This window comes from Calidris pugnax, unplaced genomic scaffold (genome assembly GCF_001431845.1).
Source record: "Calidris pugnax isolate Ruff unplaced genomic scaffold, ASM143184v1 scaffold10, whole genome shotgun sequence".
NCBI classification, from domain to species: domain Eukaryota; kingdom Metazoa; phylum Chordata; class Aves; order Charadriiformes; family Scolopacidae; genus Calidris; species Calidris pugnax.
This window is the reverse complement of record NW_015090795.1, coordinates 2025877-2042937: the sequence shown is the minus strand read 5'-3', so window position 1 is coordinate 2042937 and position 17061 is coordinate 2025877. Positions and strand designations below refer to the sequence as shown.

General features: G+C 43.2%; 1 long non-coding RNA gene across 1 annotated transcript; it reads right to left on the bottom strand.

The window, feature by feature from the left end:
- Positions 1-6185: 6185 nt before the first annotated feature.
- Positions 6186-15820, bottom strand: LOC106884961. Its single transcript, XR_001411326.1, has 4 exons — positions 14650-15820; positions 13206-13372; positions 9902-10125; positions 6186-7556 (listed from the first exon to the last, which is right to left on the bottom strand). It is a non-coding gene; the product is annotated as an uncharacterized LOC106884961 (long non-coding RNA).
- Positions 15821-17061: the final 1241 nt, after the last annotated feature.

Below are 17061 nucleotides of genomic sequence, written 5' to 3'. Positions count from 1 at the left end.
AAAAGCGGTGGATGTTAAGGAGTGGAATATACAGCACAATTAAAGCTAATGAGTATTCTCTAGTCTTTGATAAAATATTGTCTAGATCCTCTACTGGAATGAGCTCAGGGACAACTCAGACTTCAGGGAAACTTTATCCATTTGCACCTGTTAAGCTTCTGTGGCTTAAAAACCCGCTAAGTCCTTTGTTACCATAAGGTTTATTTTGGGAACAGTCAAGGTGTGTTGCCATTTAAAGGAGTGCCATCCTGCATAATTTTCACCTTCTTGAAATTCCCTGATGCTCTGCTACAATAGAAATAAATGCTTGGATGCACTTGTGGAATATTCTGTTTTCTTAGGATAATTCGGAGATCATGTACCTAAATATAATGCAGTTGTATGTGATTTGTTGTTCCTTGTATTAGGCATAGACTGCAGGATATGCCATGGTACGGTAAAACCTTTAAATCATATTCTCGATTGACTGAAATCAATATTCATCCCGCTAATTTAATGCAAATACTGGTATTTACCAGGTGGCAGATCGAGTCTTCCAGCTGATAGTGCCCTGCCCCACAGCAAAGACCAGGGACTGTTTCTCTGCCCCTGAAGTCCATCCAGAATCCTTTAACTACATCAATCAGCATTATCTCCTACCTCAGATGTCCTTTGCCTGCCCAGGGAGCCCTCAGCTCTCCCAGAGCTGGAAGGTGTAGGTGGATTAAGCATGGTTTGCTGAGCCTGAAATGAGTGCAGTAATTCAAGCCCTGAGAGCTCCAGGAGCATGTGGGTTTTTGCAGCAGGCTTCTTCTGAAGATGCTCCATGGAACGACTCCTCCCTGCTCGTCCAGGTTTGATCTTCCACATCCCTCTCTATCTTTCATCCTGGATGAAGAGAACAGGCAGAGCTCAATGGCTGGGAATTGCATGTCAGGCCAGGCTGGCAGATTACCTTTAGCACCTTTTCCTTTCATAAAGAAGCATCAGCACCTGTGAATTAGGAAAAGAAAATCTGAGCATGGGACTCACATCTAGGAGGCACAAGAAGAACATGTCCCTCCATGATCTTTAAAGTCCCTTCCAACCCAAACCATTCTATGATTCTATATGCCCCATCACTGGAGGTGTTCAAGGCCAGGCTGGATGGCTATTTGAGCAACCTGGTCTAGTGGGAGGTATCCCTGCCCATGGCAGGGGGGTTGGAAATAGATGATCTTTAAGGTCCCTTCCAACCCAAACCATTCTATGATTCTATGATTCTATGTTATTTCCTGATAACATTTTCTGTTTCATGCACAAGTATCCATGAACCTCCTGCAGTTTTTCATTATATGATTTATGGGACACTCCTCTGTGTTTGGTGCACATACACACGTGGAATTTAGTAGTATTGGTTTACAGGGTTCATGAACCCTCACTACCTGCACCTCCTTCTTGGCCAGGTGGGACACTTGCCAAAATCAACAGGCCTCCAACATGTTGGAGGTCCTGTACTGTGCATCACCCAGTGATGGGACAAGCTGGGAGAAGACCTGTCTCCCAGCTGGCTTAGGAACCCAGTTTTCCTTCACATTTAAACTGGGATATGTGGGAAAAGGGGATGCCAGGATGTGCTATTGTTCCACCATGGAGGCTGGACACAGTAGGACATTCAGCTGAACCTAAAAACATTACTGGATCCTCCTCCATTTCTAACTGGGGACAGGTCCTATGAGGAGAGAGGTGTCCCTTAAGAGTCATATGGAGACCTGAAGGCAGAGCAAAGTAGTGATATATGTCCTGGGACAAGCCCTGGAGGAGCAACGAGTGGTGGCCTCTACAGAGGAAACAGCTGAGTGGGAGGAAGGAAACATCACCTGGTTTATTAAGGGGGTGATCAAGTTCAGAGGTGAAGGCTGGGAGTCAACAGAAAACAAACATGAAGCTGCTTTTCCCCAGTAAAACCTCAGGAGCAAAGCGGGATGGAAAGGAGTGAAAAAGTGGGATGTAAGTCCTTTTTTTTTTTACTACCTATTTTGGTACTTTGGTATCTTCTTGTGTTCCAGCTTGCCTAAGAGACCCAAGTCTGTATTATTTCCAAAATAAAGAGTTTACTGGGCTTATCCTGTCCATCTTGATTAGACAACAGAGATTTTTCTGTGCTTGTCTTAAGGTAGGATGATTTTTCAAATATTTTAAATTTTTTCTTTGAAAAAAAATTCTAAATTTTTCAAAAAAAAGAAAGGTTTTTCAAAGTCTGGACACCTGGGGGGGGGGGGGAAAGCCTAAATGAAACTATGGAAAAAAGGGGGGGGAAAAAAAAAAAAAAAAGGATTTGCTTTTCAAGCATGCCATATACCGCAGAAAATTTACGATGCTATTGCAAATGAAAGTCAGACTTTGTGACAAATGAGTCATTATTAGCCTGTGAAAACTATCACTCAGTTTAGTTAGCTGGGGCATTATTAAGCTGGGAAGGACGTGATGGGACATTTACAGGAGCAGACAAATGGTTGGCCGTTGCGCCCACCTGTATTGTTTATGACACGCGCTTTGCTGGGTTTGGCAGGGAGCCACGCGGGCTGTGTTAATTTTAGCAGCAAGGACACTAAAGAATGCAGACGTGGTTAATAATGTATGCTGTTGGGGTCCTCTATTGTCTCTGCTCTTCTTGTCACGGTCCTCTGTGTGTTCACTGTGAGATGAGGGAGGCAGGAAACCAGTCAAGGAAAAAAATAAGAATAAAGAACCCAAAATACCCAGTACTTGTCATCCTGGAAGGGCACAAGGCTAAATTCCCTGATTGTGTAAATGGGGAAGGGCCTGCAGAAATCACTGCTTTGTTTAAAGAGGAGGCTGTTGAGAAACTGGTGGCTGTTCCGAGTTTGCCCACTGCCTCCAGGCATCCCATCCCGGTCTGGTTTTAGTGATGCTGAGTAGCTCTAGTCTCCATGGAGGTCAGGGGGTTGACAGAGGTTTCTGTGATGTCAAACTGGAGCGAGGCTTAATTTCCAGCTGCCATTTTAAGGGCAGTTTAGATGCAGTGCTAAGGGACATGGTGTAGGGGAGGACTTTGTAGAGTAGGGTAGATGGTTGGACTCAATGATCCCAAGGGTCTCTTCCAACCTCAATGATTCTATGATTGGCTGTGGTGCCAGTAAACACCACTTAGCAAAGAGTCTTCATACTTCCTGCTTCACTCTCACTATTCCTGGTGAGGACCAACCCCAAGTTACCACTCCTTGTGGTCTCACCTGCCCAACTCTCCCCATCCAGAGCTCCCCTTTCCACACTGTAAGGCAACAAGAACAGCATTTCCCTTTACTTTAAGGATAATCCCCTTGTTTCTTTTTTCCCTTTCCCCCAAGTTCTGGGTGCTCTTGGCCACAAGCTCTGCCAGAGAGGATTCATCCCTCTTCATGTATCTGAAACGAATTGGTCTGCTATCACAAACAAGCCACAATGGAGAAGGCACCAAGACTAATGCAGAGCTTAATATGAAGGATTTAGTTTTTAATATATTTATTATGACTGATTAATTAAATGTCTCATAAATACAGGGGAGACAGCTGCAATTCCAGTTTCTGAGCAAAATAAGTCCACCTACTGTAATAAATCTGTTTTTAAAGCTTTATGGATCTTCTAACCTTTGAATTAGCATTGCCTTTTTTGCTACTGTCTCCAGCAATGAATCAATTGTCATGCCATTTTCCAGGAAATGTTATAACCCAGTCATTCACAAGCCCCTGTTGCAAATCCTCCTTCCTGCAAACTCTTATTTGTTAATGCAACAACCTTCAGAATCATCCATTTTAAGAACAGCAGAGTGGGATCAAATTTCTGAGCATAATGACAATGTCAGTGTAGTTTATGAAACCATAACAATGTAAGAAATGACATCTGGTAAGCCCATCATGCATGTAATGTATGGTTAGCTTCAATGCTTCCTTGGAGTTTTGCTCTCTCCGTAATGTATGGGTGGCAGCGTGCCACTCAAAGGAAGGAGAATCGCTCAGCTGCCTTGAATATAAAGTGGAGAATATACTATGCTTCAGCAGGCAGGCTGGTGGCACCGAATGTTGATGCAGACGCCCTGCGGAAATGCCACTGAGAAACAACGTCAGAGGAACAACCTTGCAGGTCCATCAAGGGAGGTCTAGTCTGCTTTTGGATTTATACCTCTTCTATGAAGACAGGCTGAGAGAGTTGGGGGGGTTCAGCCTGGAGAAGAGAAGGCTCTGCGGAGACCTTAGAGCCTCTTCCAGTCCCTCAAGGGGCTCCAGGAAAGCTGGGGAGGGGACTCTTGATCAGGGAGGGGAGCCATAGGATGAGGGGGAAGGGTTTGACACTGAAAGAGGGGAGATTGAGATGAGATCTGGGGAAGAATTGTTGGTTTGACACTGAAAGAGGGGAGACCGAGATGAGATCTGGGGAGGAAATTGTTAACTGTGAGGGTGGTGAGGCACCGGCCCAGGTTGCCCAGAGAAGCTGTGGCTGCCCCATCCCTGGAGGGGTTCAAGGCCAGGATGGAGGGGGCTTGGAGCAACCTGGTCTGGTGGGAGGTGTCCCTGCACGTGGCAGGATGTTGGAACTCTATGATCCTGAAGGTCCTTTCCAGCCCAAACCATTCTATGATCTCGGTGGATATGAGGTGGCTAGGCAGGGTTAAATGCTGGCTTTGACATAACCCACCCCTTAGAACCAATCTCTCTCTCAGTGGCAGATATAGACACTGATAAGTGTAAAATATGGGTACTTTCCAGTCTTTAATGTACTTACCATCACACCCTTTGAGACAGGGTAGTGCAGAAGGCAGAAAAAGCAGAGTGATCTTGTGCTACCTTAACATCCAAGATTTTAGCAGTCAGGGGTTTAGGCTAAATGACCAACCACAAAGTGGAGAAAAAGTCTCTTTCAGAGGGCAATTAATCCCCCCTGTCTTAGACTCCCTTCCTCAGAGGTCTTTGAGGCCCTGGCCCTCAAAAATGGGCCTAGGCCAATGCTTTGAGGTTGAACAAGGCCAGGCGCCGGGTCCTGCACTTGAGTCACACCAGCCCCATGAACCCCACAGGCCTGGGGAAGAGTGACTGGAGAGCTGCCTGCCAGAAAAGGCCCTGGGGGGTGTCAGTCGACTGCTGGCTGAATGTGAGCCAGCAGTGTGCCCAGGTGGCCAAGAAGGCCAACAGCATCCTGGCCTGTATAAGGAACAGTGTGGCCAGCAGGACTGGGGCAGTGATTGTTCCCCTGTACTGGGCACTGGTGAGGCCCCACCTCGAGGGCTGTGTCCAATTTTGGGCCCCTCAGGACAGGAAAGACATTGTGAGGCTGGAGAGTGTCCAGAGAAGGGCAATGGAGCTGGTGAGGGGTCTGGAGCACAAGTCTTGTGAGGAGAGGCTGAGGGAGCTGGGGGTGTTCAGCCTGGAGAGAAGGAGGCTGAGGGGAGACCTTCTTGCTCTCTCCAACTCCCTGAAAGGAGGGTGTAGCCAGGGGGTGTTGCGTGTCTTCTCCCAAGGAACAGGTGATAGGACAAGAGGAAATGGCCTCAAGTTGCACCAGGGGAGGTTTAGGATGGATATTGGGAAAAATTTATTCATGGAAAGGGTTGTCAAACCTTGGAATAGGCTGCCCAGGTACTGTAAGTGTGAATCTGGCTGAAGTCTTTGGGCAACAATTAAGCAATATTTTAGAAATACCATGTATAGTAAATGAAATGTGTACACGTCTCTTCCTCCTTTCAACATACGTTCTTTTTTTTGAAACTGGACAAATGTCATCATTTGTGGCTTCCAGGATTTCAATCTTAAACTTGCCATAACTGTGGAATCCTTCCAACAACAAAGTGGGGCTTGTTAGCAACTGTAACCTTCAAATATATCAATATCACTTCCAAATCTCCAACATTTCAATAAAATTTTGTTGTTAATGATGTCACAGGCTCATAACTGAGGAATGCAAATAACTAACAAAATTAAAGCCTTTCAGGCATTACCCTGGCTGATTTTTATTTATTTATTTATTTTTAATATATGATGGTAGGAAACTGTCTTCTGTTAAATTATGGGCAGCAAAACACAGCCTAGCTCTCAAAGCAAGGTCTCGCTGGTAGAGAGAACTCATTAATGTCATTCAAATAAATTGGTGTGAAATATGATCATCCCAAGCAGTACATTTATTTACACTTGCGAATCAGAAATAATACAGTTAAGATATATGAGGCAACAATTAGGGAATATGTCTGCAGGTATTCAAGGAAATATCATTCAGCTTCTGCTGCAAAAAATGAATATTTTATTGCCAGTGTATCTGTCTAATTGAATAATGAGGATACTAACACTCTTTTACAGGTACAGCAGCAATGAAAATTTCAACTAAATATAGAACTAATTCCCCTGAAGTAGTCCTGGTATAATTAGAGGTTTTGTGTCTGCTCTGCACAGAAGATTTCTTCTGCTGTAATTGCAAAGCCCTGGTGATGCCCAAAGGGCTGCTTCAGTGGATGCTCCATACGAGGTGCACCCCAACATGGCATGACATCCAAAATGTGGTGCTTGAGATATCCAGGGTGGAGGAGGAGTCAGCGATGGCAGCAGGAATGGGCAGGACAGATGGCAGCTTCTCTGTCAGTGAGTGGTAGACGAGCTCTTTTGGAGCCACAAGATTATTCTTTCCAATTTGCAGAAGATGTTTTTAACAATGGGAGACTGGAAGGGATGTTGCCTTTGAGAGGACTGGTCCAACTAGGACTAGGCCTTTTCAGATAGATCAGTCTGAAAAGATCTGGGTTAGATCAAACCTAGGGATTTTCATGCTTGTGCTATCCTAGCTCTTCTCCTTTTTACCCCCTCTCCAGGGCAAAGAACAGGGGAGACAAAGAACAGGGTAGGGGTGATATCTCCACCCTCTCAGGAAGGACCACCTCCAAAGCTGTCACCCACTGATGTCCAGAAGAACATGTCAGCTGACTTATCACAGAATCACAGACCAGTCAGGGTTGAAAGGGAACTCTGGAGATCATGCAGTCCAACCCCCTGCCAGACCAGGGTCACCCAGAGCAGGTTGCACAGGATAGCATCCAGGAGGGTTTTGAATGTCTCCAAAGACATCCTTGAATTGGGACCATTCAGAGCAAGAAGGTGACAGCTCCAAGGAGGCTGAGGACCATGAATTCTCCTGCTCTCGTTCTGCCTTCAGGCTTTGCTCTGGCTTTACAACAGTTCTTCAGCACACAGAGAGTTTGGACAGAGCAGTAGGGGCTTCTCAAGTTGGCTGAGGCCTCCAGGCCATATCACAACATACTTCAGCAATGCTCTTAGCTCACTTCAAGAGTAAATGGCGTTGCCCTTCATTTACCTACCAGTGGTAAAGGCTGCTGCTGGGTCAGGGTCTTATTTTATTAACGTTATTGTTTAATTATACTGTAAAGCCTCGTAGCAATACTTTGAACATCAATGCCCACCAGTGAAGTTTCACAGTAGAGTGTAGTGGGTCTACTGTGTTAAACTTGCTAACAGCTTTTTTTTTTTTATAATCAGACAATACAGTAAAATTTTTTTAGATTCCTGGAATCCACTGAAGCATCATGATGAGGGCTACATCTGGGGGATAAAAAAGAACAGCTGTATTAGGAGGTTATGATTACTACACATGTCGTTGTCATATCAGTCATTTAGCAGTCATATCCTAATAAACTGCTGTGAAATTTGTCATTTCAAAGTCAGATTAATTCAGATTTGTATAATAAAGTCATCACATCACACAGCTAAGTAATTATGTTCAAGCTTTGTCACTGCAATGAATGTCTGTGTGCCTAAGTACTGAGGGGGACTTTTTTTTGGCTGCTGTTTTCTTATTGATGAATTAGCCAAATAAGCTCTTTAATAACTTTCCTCTGGAAAGGTATTTTAATAAGGATCCAGAAAGACAGAGAAGGGAGGGAGAAAAAAAATCACATTATTTGAATAATATAATAACTACTGGATTCTCCACGCTGTTCTTTGGGAACCTGTGGATTCATGGCACTCATTACAGATCAAAGAACTTAATTCATCTGTATATCCTTGTTTGTGCACTGAAATACAGAATAAGTTGGAGAGTCAGCATATGTTAGAGTGAGCAGCAATCTGTTATGGTAGTAATTTCTCTGCTTGCTGTACTACAGAGGGTTGTGCTACAACAGGGCTCATTATAATGGATGTACTTTATTTTGTTCAACCAGTCATGGTAAAAATATTTGGCTAATGTTTTCATTGCCTGCCATCTGTGTGGTCAGCAAGGTTGTCCAACAACATCCGCAACGTCGCTGCTTCAAACGAGGGCTTAATTGAAATTTAATCGGACAGATCTTTTCTATTAATTAAATACCAGCTGATTAATGCCACGCATTTCTATATGAAATAACTGCGGCCCAGATTCGGCTCTGCCCGTGCATGGTGGGAGTTGCTCCCTCTCCCCGGCTGTGGCACAGCTCAGACCTTCTGAGCAGTGTGACAAAGGCTGACTCCATCCCCAAAAAAAGGCATTTAAATGCTGCCAAGCAAAATATTAGAAAAAACACCATAATTAGGGTTGCAAGCACAGTCAGGATCCAACCCTTCCGTTGTTTGTGTTGGGATCAGATGTCTATTTGTTTTCTCTCCAGCCCTGCTCAGAGTTTGGAAAAAGTCTTGAGGTGTTTCCTGGCATTGCCCTCTCTCCAAACCTGTGTATCTTCACAGATTAGTCTTTGTCCTTGGAGGCTTTCATAGTCGTCTTATTTCTTTTATGTATGTTAAGGGATTTGCAAACCTTCTCCAAGCTAAGGGGGTAGTACACCTTCACAGAATCACAGAATTATAGGGGATGAAAGGGACCTTAGGAGATCACCTAGTCCAACCCCTGCTAGAGCAGGGTCATCTTTCCCTCTTATAAAGGGTGAGGCACATCTTCATTGGGCTGTGTGGAAGAGTGCCCACTGTTTGATTTTTTTTTAAATCCCAAATCAGTCAAATCAATGACCCAAATGTGAATTTATTTGACTGGTAGGTTTCTAGTGTAGCTGCCACAGAGCCTTTCATCTGTGACAGCACCATTCTGAGCTTTGCAATGCTGTTTTTAAGACCCTAGAATGATCAGTCCATGGCCAGTGGAAGTCCTGTCTTTGCTTTCACTCAGAAATTGTGTGCAAAGTGGGAAAGGCAAGGTGGACAGCCGAGCCTTCTGTGGGTCAGCATGGGACAAAGAAGTACATGCAGACGTGGGAACCCAGACATACATGTGGCTTCTACAGTTTAGGTACAGAGCAAAGTATTTCCCCCCAATTACAAGTCCTGACACAGGAACAGACCATTTTAAAAAGGTCTGAAGTCCCACTGCAGACTCACATTTTATTGTATGAACATTGTCAGGAGAAAAAAAAAAAAAGTAGTACTCACAAAATGGAAAGATAAAGAATTTTAATAGATAGCATCGTTAGGGTGAAAGCAATCATGCTGCATGTTTCTTGGCCACCTCTTGAAAAATGAAAGAGACCCTGATGGAAGAAAGCTGCAGTTCTGATTAGTGTCATTCTCAAAACATCTGAACGTTTGGAAATGCCCCAGTAACCAGCAGCAATATTCCCAGGGCTGCCCTAAGGTTGACATTGAAGAAGAGGGTGCCAGGGTGGTGTCATCAATCTAAACAGTAATTTACATTTATCATGAGAAATAAACCCTGGAAACAAATGGCAGCTTGCTACAATAATTCACCCAACTGGTATGAGGAGTACACCTAACAATTAACTTTTACCAACCAAAGTGCTACAATCTCTATGAAGAAGAGTGATGTAAAAGGATGCTCCATCAGGCTGCAGCATCCTATGGCTTGCTTTGAAATATTCATTGCATATTTTCACTCAAAACCACCGAAGAAAAATCGAGTCATTAAGAAAAAATAATAGTCTGTGAGCAATTCTTTAACCTACCAGATCCCTGTAAAATCCAGATCTTAGTGCTACCAAAGCACTGTGATATTGTTGTGTGTGTGAGGATGAAAAGCATAATTGATATTGGGTTCATTTCTTCAAGAGTTCAGTAGAACAGCCTCAAGAAAGACATGAATTTCAATGGAGTTCTCCAAGCCCTGCGTGCAGCAGGGAGTAGGCAGCACCCTGTGAGAACAGGTAGATGTTCGAAAGCATCTGAAAAGCTGCAACACAAGACACAAATAATGAGCCCCTCTCTGATGTGAATCTCTCTCAACCCATAGCTGCTCTTTGACCACTCACGTATTACTGACAGCAATAATGCCCCTTAAATCTTCCTTCCTACTTGCCCTTGAACTTCATTTAGGGCAGTGATTTCAATCTGCAGCTGGAGCCATTATAAATATTCAATTAATTTATTTTTTTTTTCCCTTCCAGGTTTTTTTTTCCCCAAAACATTGAAACTTTCAGATTTTTACTTCCTACATGGAAGTCCCCTTTTTAAAAAGTCCTCGTAAAAGCCACAGGCTACAAGTTATGCTCCATGCTCTTCTGACATCACAGAAATGGACATCTAGAACTAATGGCGATTTGTCCTCCCAGCTTAGAGCACACAGTTTTAATTGACCTTATTCTGCTGAAAAGGCTTCCTGCTCAAAGGCTGCATTGGTCAGTACACAATTAGCAGCCCAAGACATCAGCTAAGAGGAACACAACGTCGCTCCTTGGATGGCCAGTGTCACAACTGCCTCTGCCAGAGTACTAAGGAATCTGAAGATCCCTTGGCCAGGGGATCTCCATGTGCTCTCCTCCATCTTTGGGAGAACTCTCACTAAACAAGCAATAAATAGGCATGTTCCTCCAACAGCCCCATGGTAGGATGAGAGGGAACCTAAGGTAATTTGGGGTTGGACCAGAGCCCGATCTACCCCAGTATCCTGTTCATGACCTGGCCAGTAACAAGTTTTTAGGGTAAGGTCAGGACAGCATGAGTTTTCCAGCTCCCTGGACCCAGCAGGTGGGAGAATGTCTGTGCTGGAGGCTGGATCCTGACTGGTGCCAGTAAATGCAACATCAGCACATCTGCCAAAACTTTTTCCACCCACTAATGCTTTTTGGCCTCCACTGCATCCTTCAGCTACTAAAAAACTCTGCATATCATCTCCATAAAGTCAATGGTGGGAGCCCCGTGGCCAACATCTGACGCCAGGGATCTGCTGAATTATATGAACTGTGCAAGGGAAAGTAAGAAAATGTCCTGAATCCATGCTGGGTAAGGAGAGGTGTTGCAGAGGACTGAGCAGGTCGTTACCTGTCTTAATGATCTACACAGGTCATTACCTGTCTTATAACACAAGGAGCACCGACTTTATGTCTTGACCTGGGTCACAGGGAGCTATGGCAGACCCAGGAACATAAACACATCTCCTAAATCTCAGTATTGTTCCTTTTCAGAAAATCATTTTGGTTTGCGGCATTGAATAAAATAGGTTCTTCTATCACAATGTTTTTGGAGGTCAACTGTCTCTTCTGATCTTGTTTGTCCATGTTTCTACTTAAGTTACAGTGAATCCCATCAGATTTCAAAGGGAGGGATCAAGAACCATTGCTTTCATGAAATAGTTAATACCTGTAAATATCAGCTGACTCCCAGTTCCCACTAAGAAGTAATAGGTGGAAAGAGGAAGACACTATAAAACATGTTTTACTTAGAGGCAAGAAGCAATAAATGATCTCAATGTCCTTCGAAACCTGAGTGACTTTTCCTAAGGCAATAAATTTCTTTTTAGAACCCAGCAGATGTACCCATTTTATCAGTTCATAATCTTTTTTTGGTTGTTTTTTTTTTTTTTTTTTTTTTTAATGCTAGGTTTTGGGGCTTTTTTTTTTATTATTTTATTTGATACTTGGACATCTTCATGGTGCAGAGCAGGTCTGCCTGCTGAGCAAGAAAAAACTGCACAGTGAAAAGGCCCTGAAAGTCTTTCCTATGTCACCTGCAGGCAAGGAGGTCCAAAGGACATTGCATGGGACACGATGCTGACTCTGGGCATAACAGAGCTGAGTTCCAGCTCTGCGAAATGCAGAAAGTAAATAAACTAACATTTTTTGAGACAGAAGTCGAACACATTTAAGTCTGATAGCTGAGCTTATTTTCTCAACAACTCAGGAAATTCCTGAAAATGTGTTTATACGGCAACACTTGCACATTATTAGCTCCCCTGGATGGGGTAGAATTAAAAAGTTGGGTAACTGGGTTCAGTTACCCAACTACTTACACCATACAAAAATTAGACATACCCATTTTTATTTTTTTTCAGATGAATTATTAATGATAAATTATCTCTGTTACATATCACCCTAATAGATTTCCCATAATGGTCTACTCATCATTTGTGAGCAATTTGTGAAAGGAACCCGCACTTCTGCGTTTATCTCTTGAGTTATCACATGGTTCAGTCTAAAAGGAAAAAACCCACACATGGTCTGGTCTGTTCAGTGCAGGGAGATGTAGAAATGCAGATTTTTCAGATGCAGAAAATCTAAGTGGATGGATAGAAATGGGAAATTACTCCCACAACTCACACACTCAAATTTTTCCTCCAAGGGCATCAGGGTCAGATTTAGAAAATGGGGTGAGGACTTACAGAATTCACAGGAACTTTTTGCTTGGCTTCCTGTGGTTTTTTTAGAATTTTGTCAGCATATGAAAAAGCCAAGTGGATTTGGGACTGTTGGAAATGTACCTCCCCCCAGTTAAATGCAGCAAACACACTACTCTTACCGCTGTGTGTAACCTGCTCCCCATCATCAGGCAGCTGCTTCCTGACTGTTCTCCTTCAGAGCACCCCAAGGGGTTTCTCATCCCCAAGTAATTTGCTGCTCTCTCCCCGTGGTGCTGCACTGTTCCACCAGAGTTGTGGGTCTGGAGGGTTCCTACCCAGCTGCAGTGTCCCCACTTTCTCTATTTGGGAAAAAAATACTGCATCCCTGTTCCTTCCCTTGGGAAAAATCCAGGGACATTGAAGAAGAAAGAAGTCCGTGAGGCTCTGGGCTAAATTTGTATCCTGAAACACAATTGGCAAGGTTTTGTATTTAGTTTATTTTCATAGTTTTAACTTGATTTTTTTGAGTAAAAATCTTTGCTGCAGACTTCATTGTGAATAAGAAGTGGTAGACATTTCTGAAAGAAGAGAATTCAGCTCCATCGTTTTCAGTGCTGAGCACCAAAACACAGCTTTGTAACTCTTTTGATGAGTTTGATACTCATAACTACCACTTTTAACTACCTGAGAGGACTGACCTCATCCTTTCCATCATTGGTGGAGTAGTTATGAAGTACTCCCACCATCCTGATAAATGGTCCTAGTCCATAAATGAGTCAAGCCTGGACCAGCTGAGGATCTTTTTAACAGCAGAAGAGGTGGAAATGAACAGGATAACTCAAGCCAGCAGGACTTCTTTGTATTCCTTGAATAAATCAACAAATATTTACATTATGAAACAGAAAACATCCCTTATTTCAGCTGTAGGGATACCAGCTTGAAATGAAAGCCAATCCCATATAATACAGGTAATCCATTTATCTCATTGTGTGGTGCATGTTGTGTTCTGATTTACACGGTATAAATTGTAACAGGAGTTGCAAAAACATATAGGAATAAGTTAATGGAGGAAAATTATTTGCTCTAATTTTTTTCCAGCTTTAAATGACCTGTAAATGCAGCGTATCAGGCAGTAGGAATAAGTTAATGGAGGAAAATTATTTGGTCTAATTTTTTTCCAGCTGTAAATGCAGCGTATCAGGCACAGAGCTCTTCTTAAAAACAGTCCAGCTTTTTGAATAAATGACAGATATTTTAAGTGTGTCTGCAAAGGGGATTTACAAAAGGGAAAAGTCCAGGGCACAAAATATTTCCTCATTTTCTGGTAGAATATTCTGCTGCTTTTATAACATTGACCAGGAAGCAGAACAATACCTTAAATATATGTAAACTTATTAATACATAGGAGCTGAGAGCCACCCCAGCATGGCAGATGAATAATATGCATTTCACCAATCTTGCATCAGTCGTGAGACACTGGATAGTATTAAAATCACTGTACTCTTAATGCAGAAATAAAGAAATCAAACAAGGGAAGAAATACATAAAAAATGTGTTTTGGAAATCTGATTAAATGAAAATAATTTTGAGCTCTTGTTGAGATAAAATGGTTCTATGGGCAGGAAATGAAGAATAACATTGGATATTCCTCCTTCCCTCGCCTGGACAGGCCGAGAGCTGTCTGGTGCCCTAGGCTGGTCTTGCTCATCTGATACAAATTATAGCAAAACAGTGCGTTAAGAGAATTAGACTTGATCTGTTGGACAACAAAAAGCTTAAGCATATTCTTATTTAGTTCTGCACGTAAGGAAGAATATTGGAATTGACTTTATGCAGAATGTTATCTTCCTTTTACACAAAACCTTTTATTTATCCCTCGTCAATAATTTGAGGAACTTTGCAGAGAGAGATGAGAAATGGTGGGGATGAAACTGGAAAGGAGCATTTCTGTAGGAGCCTTGCAGCCAAGTGACCTGAGGGCTGAAGAGATGCTGCCTGAAGGCTATACCCATAATCAAAATGCATTGTTGGGATAATTGCCTTGTGTCTGTGTTGACTGAAATAAAAATAGAAGGCCAGAGATAAAAGCACACAGAACATTAGTTGATAAGGTCCAATCAGCTTGTTGTAGGCAAGCAATACCTTAGAACCATGAAAAGCATTAAGAGATGACCAGATGAAGGAGCAGTAGCCTGACTATGAAGGCTGTGGGCCACCTCCACACACAGAGGTTGTTAGTGACTCTGCACAGCTGGGTGAGGTCAAAAATCCAATTTCACATTTCCTGAAGCTCCCTCAAGGTTGATTCTGGTTTGGCTGGGGATCTGAGAAGAGCTGTGGGCAACTGAGGCAGTAGATGTTAGCGTTCTCCCTTCTGGACCTTCTCAACTGCATGAGATCATTGCCACAGAAAGACATGCTGCTGAAAACAAGACACATACTAAATGAGAATAGGCAGCCTGTGAAAATCTGGAGCACCCACATCTTCATCACGATAAGAACAATATTACACAAGGGGAGGGAGACTTTGTGAAGCTGGCAGAGCTGTGTGGTTACACACCCAGACACCAGGTAGGTTACCCAAAGATGACAATCATGGCCTCAATATTGACCACTGCCACAGAGCAGGTAGTGAATTAAGTGTTAATAATTTGGTTTAACATGGTCATTCTTCTCCACGTGCTTCTTAAATGCAAGTTTTCAATGTGGTGTTGGGGCAAAACAATTACAATTGCTCCAGTGTAACTTGGAGCAGGACAGGAACCCTCCTCTTCAATGCAGCTCTGGTGTCATGGCCCAAAGCATCTGGTTGCCATCGCTGCATGGCATACCACCTGAAAGATGCTAAGTATGAGTGCAACAGAGGACAAGAATCAAGAGACAAGCAACAAAAGCCAAGATCATGTCACTGGATGAAATGAAAATGATTGGTATAGCTTAAGTTGCATAGTTTGAATTAAATTCTCCTACAGGGAAGGGATAACGGGCTGCTGGTGTCACTTGAGTGTTACCAGAAGGGCTATTTCATTGGTGCCTTACGGTAGAACCAGGAGCGATGAGATTAAACAAGAGAAGATCCTCTTAGCAACAGGAATTAACATATTTTTCATCTAATTTCTATTATGTTAAACAAAATTGAGTTTGGGTCCATGTAACTTGACTCACCTGTCAGTGCTTTTGTTTCATTGGTGATACAGGTGTATTGTTCTTGGGCAGGAGCCATTGCTCCGTAAGGGATAGAGTTGAACTGTGAACAGGAGAGTTTCACCTCCTGGAACTTTATCAAGAATCAAATCAAATTAGCTTGTGAGCCACTGATTTGATACAAGATTAGCCAAAAAGTCACTGTCTTTGCAAACTCCCATTGCCTTTCCTGACAGCTCTTCAGCCCTTCAGTATTTATTTATAATCTACATGAAGGAGCAGAAAAAATAAAGATCTTTCTTGGAAATGCTAGTGGAAGCCGAAGTGCGTGCCTTTGCTTAAGCCATATTATCTTCTATTTTAATCTAGTAACTTGCTATGAATGGCCTCATTCACTACGAAATCAGATCTTTTATTCATTAAATAGAATTAAACCTCCTTGAGAATTGCTTTACCTTCTAAATCTAATAGCATGGGCAGACACAGAAATTATCGGAAACCAAAGGTCTCTGGGAAGTCACCTGCTAATCCTGTCACCGCTCCCTGCAGGTCAGAGTTGTCAGTTCTGGGGACAAAAACAATCTTTCAATCTCCATGAAGGCGACTCAACGAGAGGATGGTGCTGCTGGGAAGGTGTCTCTGCAGACAGCAGCCCGGGGGGAAGCGAAGGCTCCCCAGACTGGGGGTTTGGAAAGCAATGAGCTTTGCTTGGTGGTTGGACTCTCAGTCTGAGTTACAGCTAAAACAATCTTTCAATCTCCATGAAGGCGACTCAACGAGAGGATGGTGCTGCTGGGAAGGTGTCTCTGCAGACAGCAGCCCGGGGGGAAGCGAAGGCTCCCCAGACTGGGGGTTTGGAAAGCAATGAGCTTTGCTTGGTGGTTGGACTCTCAGTCTGGGTTACGGCTGGATGTTCAAAGTCACGGGAGTCCAACCATCTCCCCTACTCTACAAAGTCCTCCCCTACACCATGTCCCTCAGTACCGCATCTAAACGGCCCTTAAACACAGCCAGGGATGGGGACTCCACCCCCTCCCTGGGCAGCCTGTTCCAATGCCCAACCACTCTTTGGGTGAAAAATTCCTTCCTAATGTTCAATCTAAACCTCCCCTGTTGGAGCTTGAAGCCATTCCCTCTCGTTCTATTGTTAATGACCTGTGAGAAGAGACCAGCACCAACCTCTCTACAGTGCTGGTTCAAAGTCATGAGTGATGGCAGAGTAGAAGTAAAAATTCAACAGTTGCCAAGCATTGCAGATCAGTGAATCTACCCACAAAAGTTATTTAGGCACCCAGGTGTTAAAAGAAGGTAGAGCTAAAGGTGTCAACTGAACTTTAGAAGAGTATTGGAGTTAGGCTTCAAACAACAAATTCAGGAGAATAAGTTTAAACTAGTCTGTAAAAGTGATTA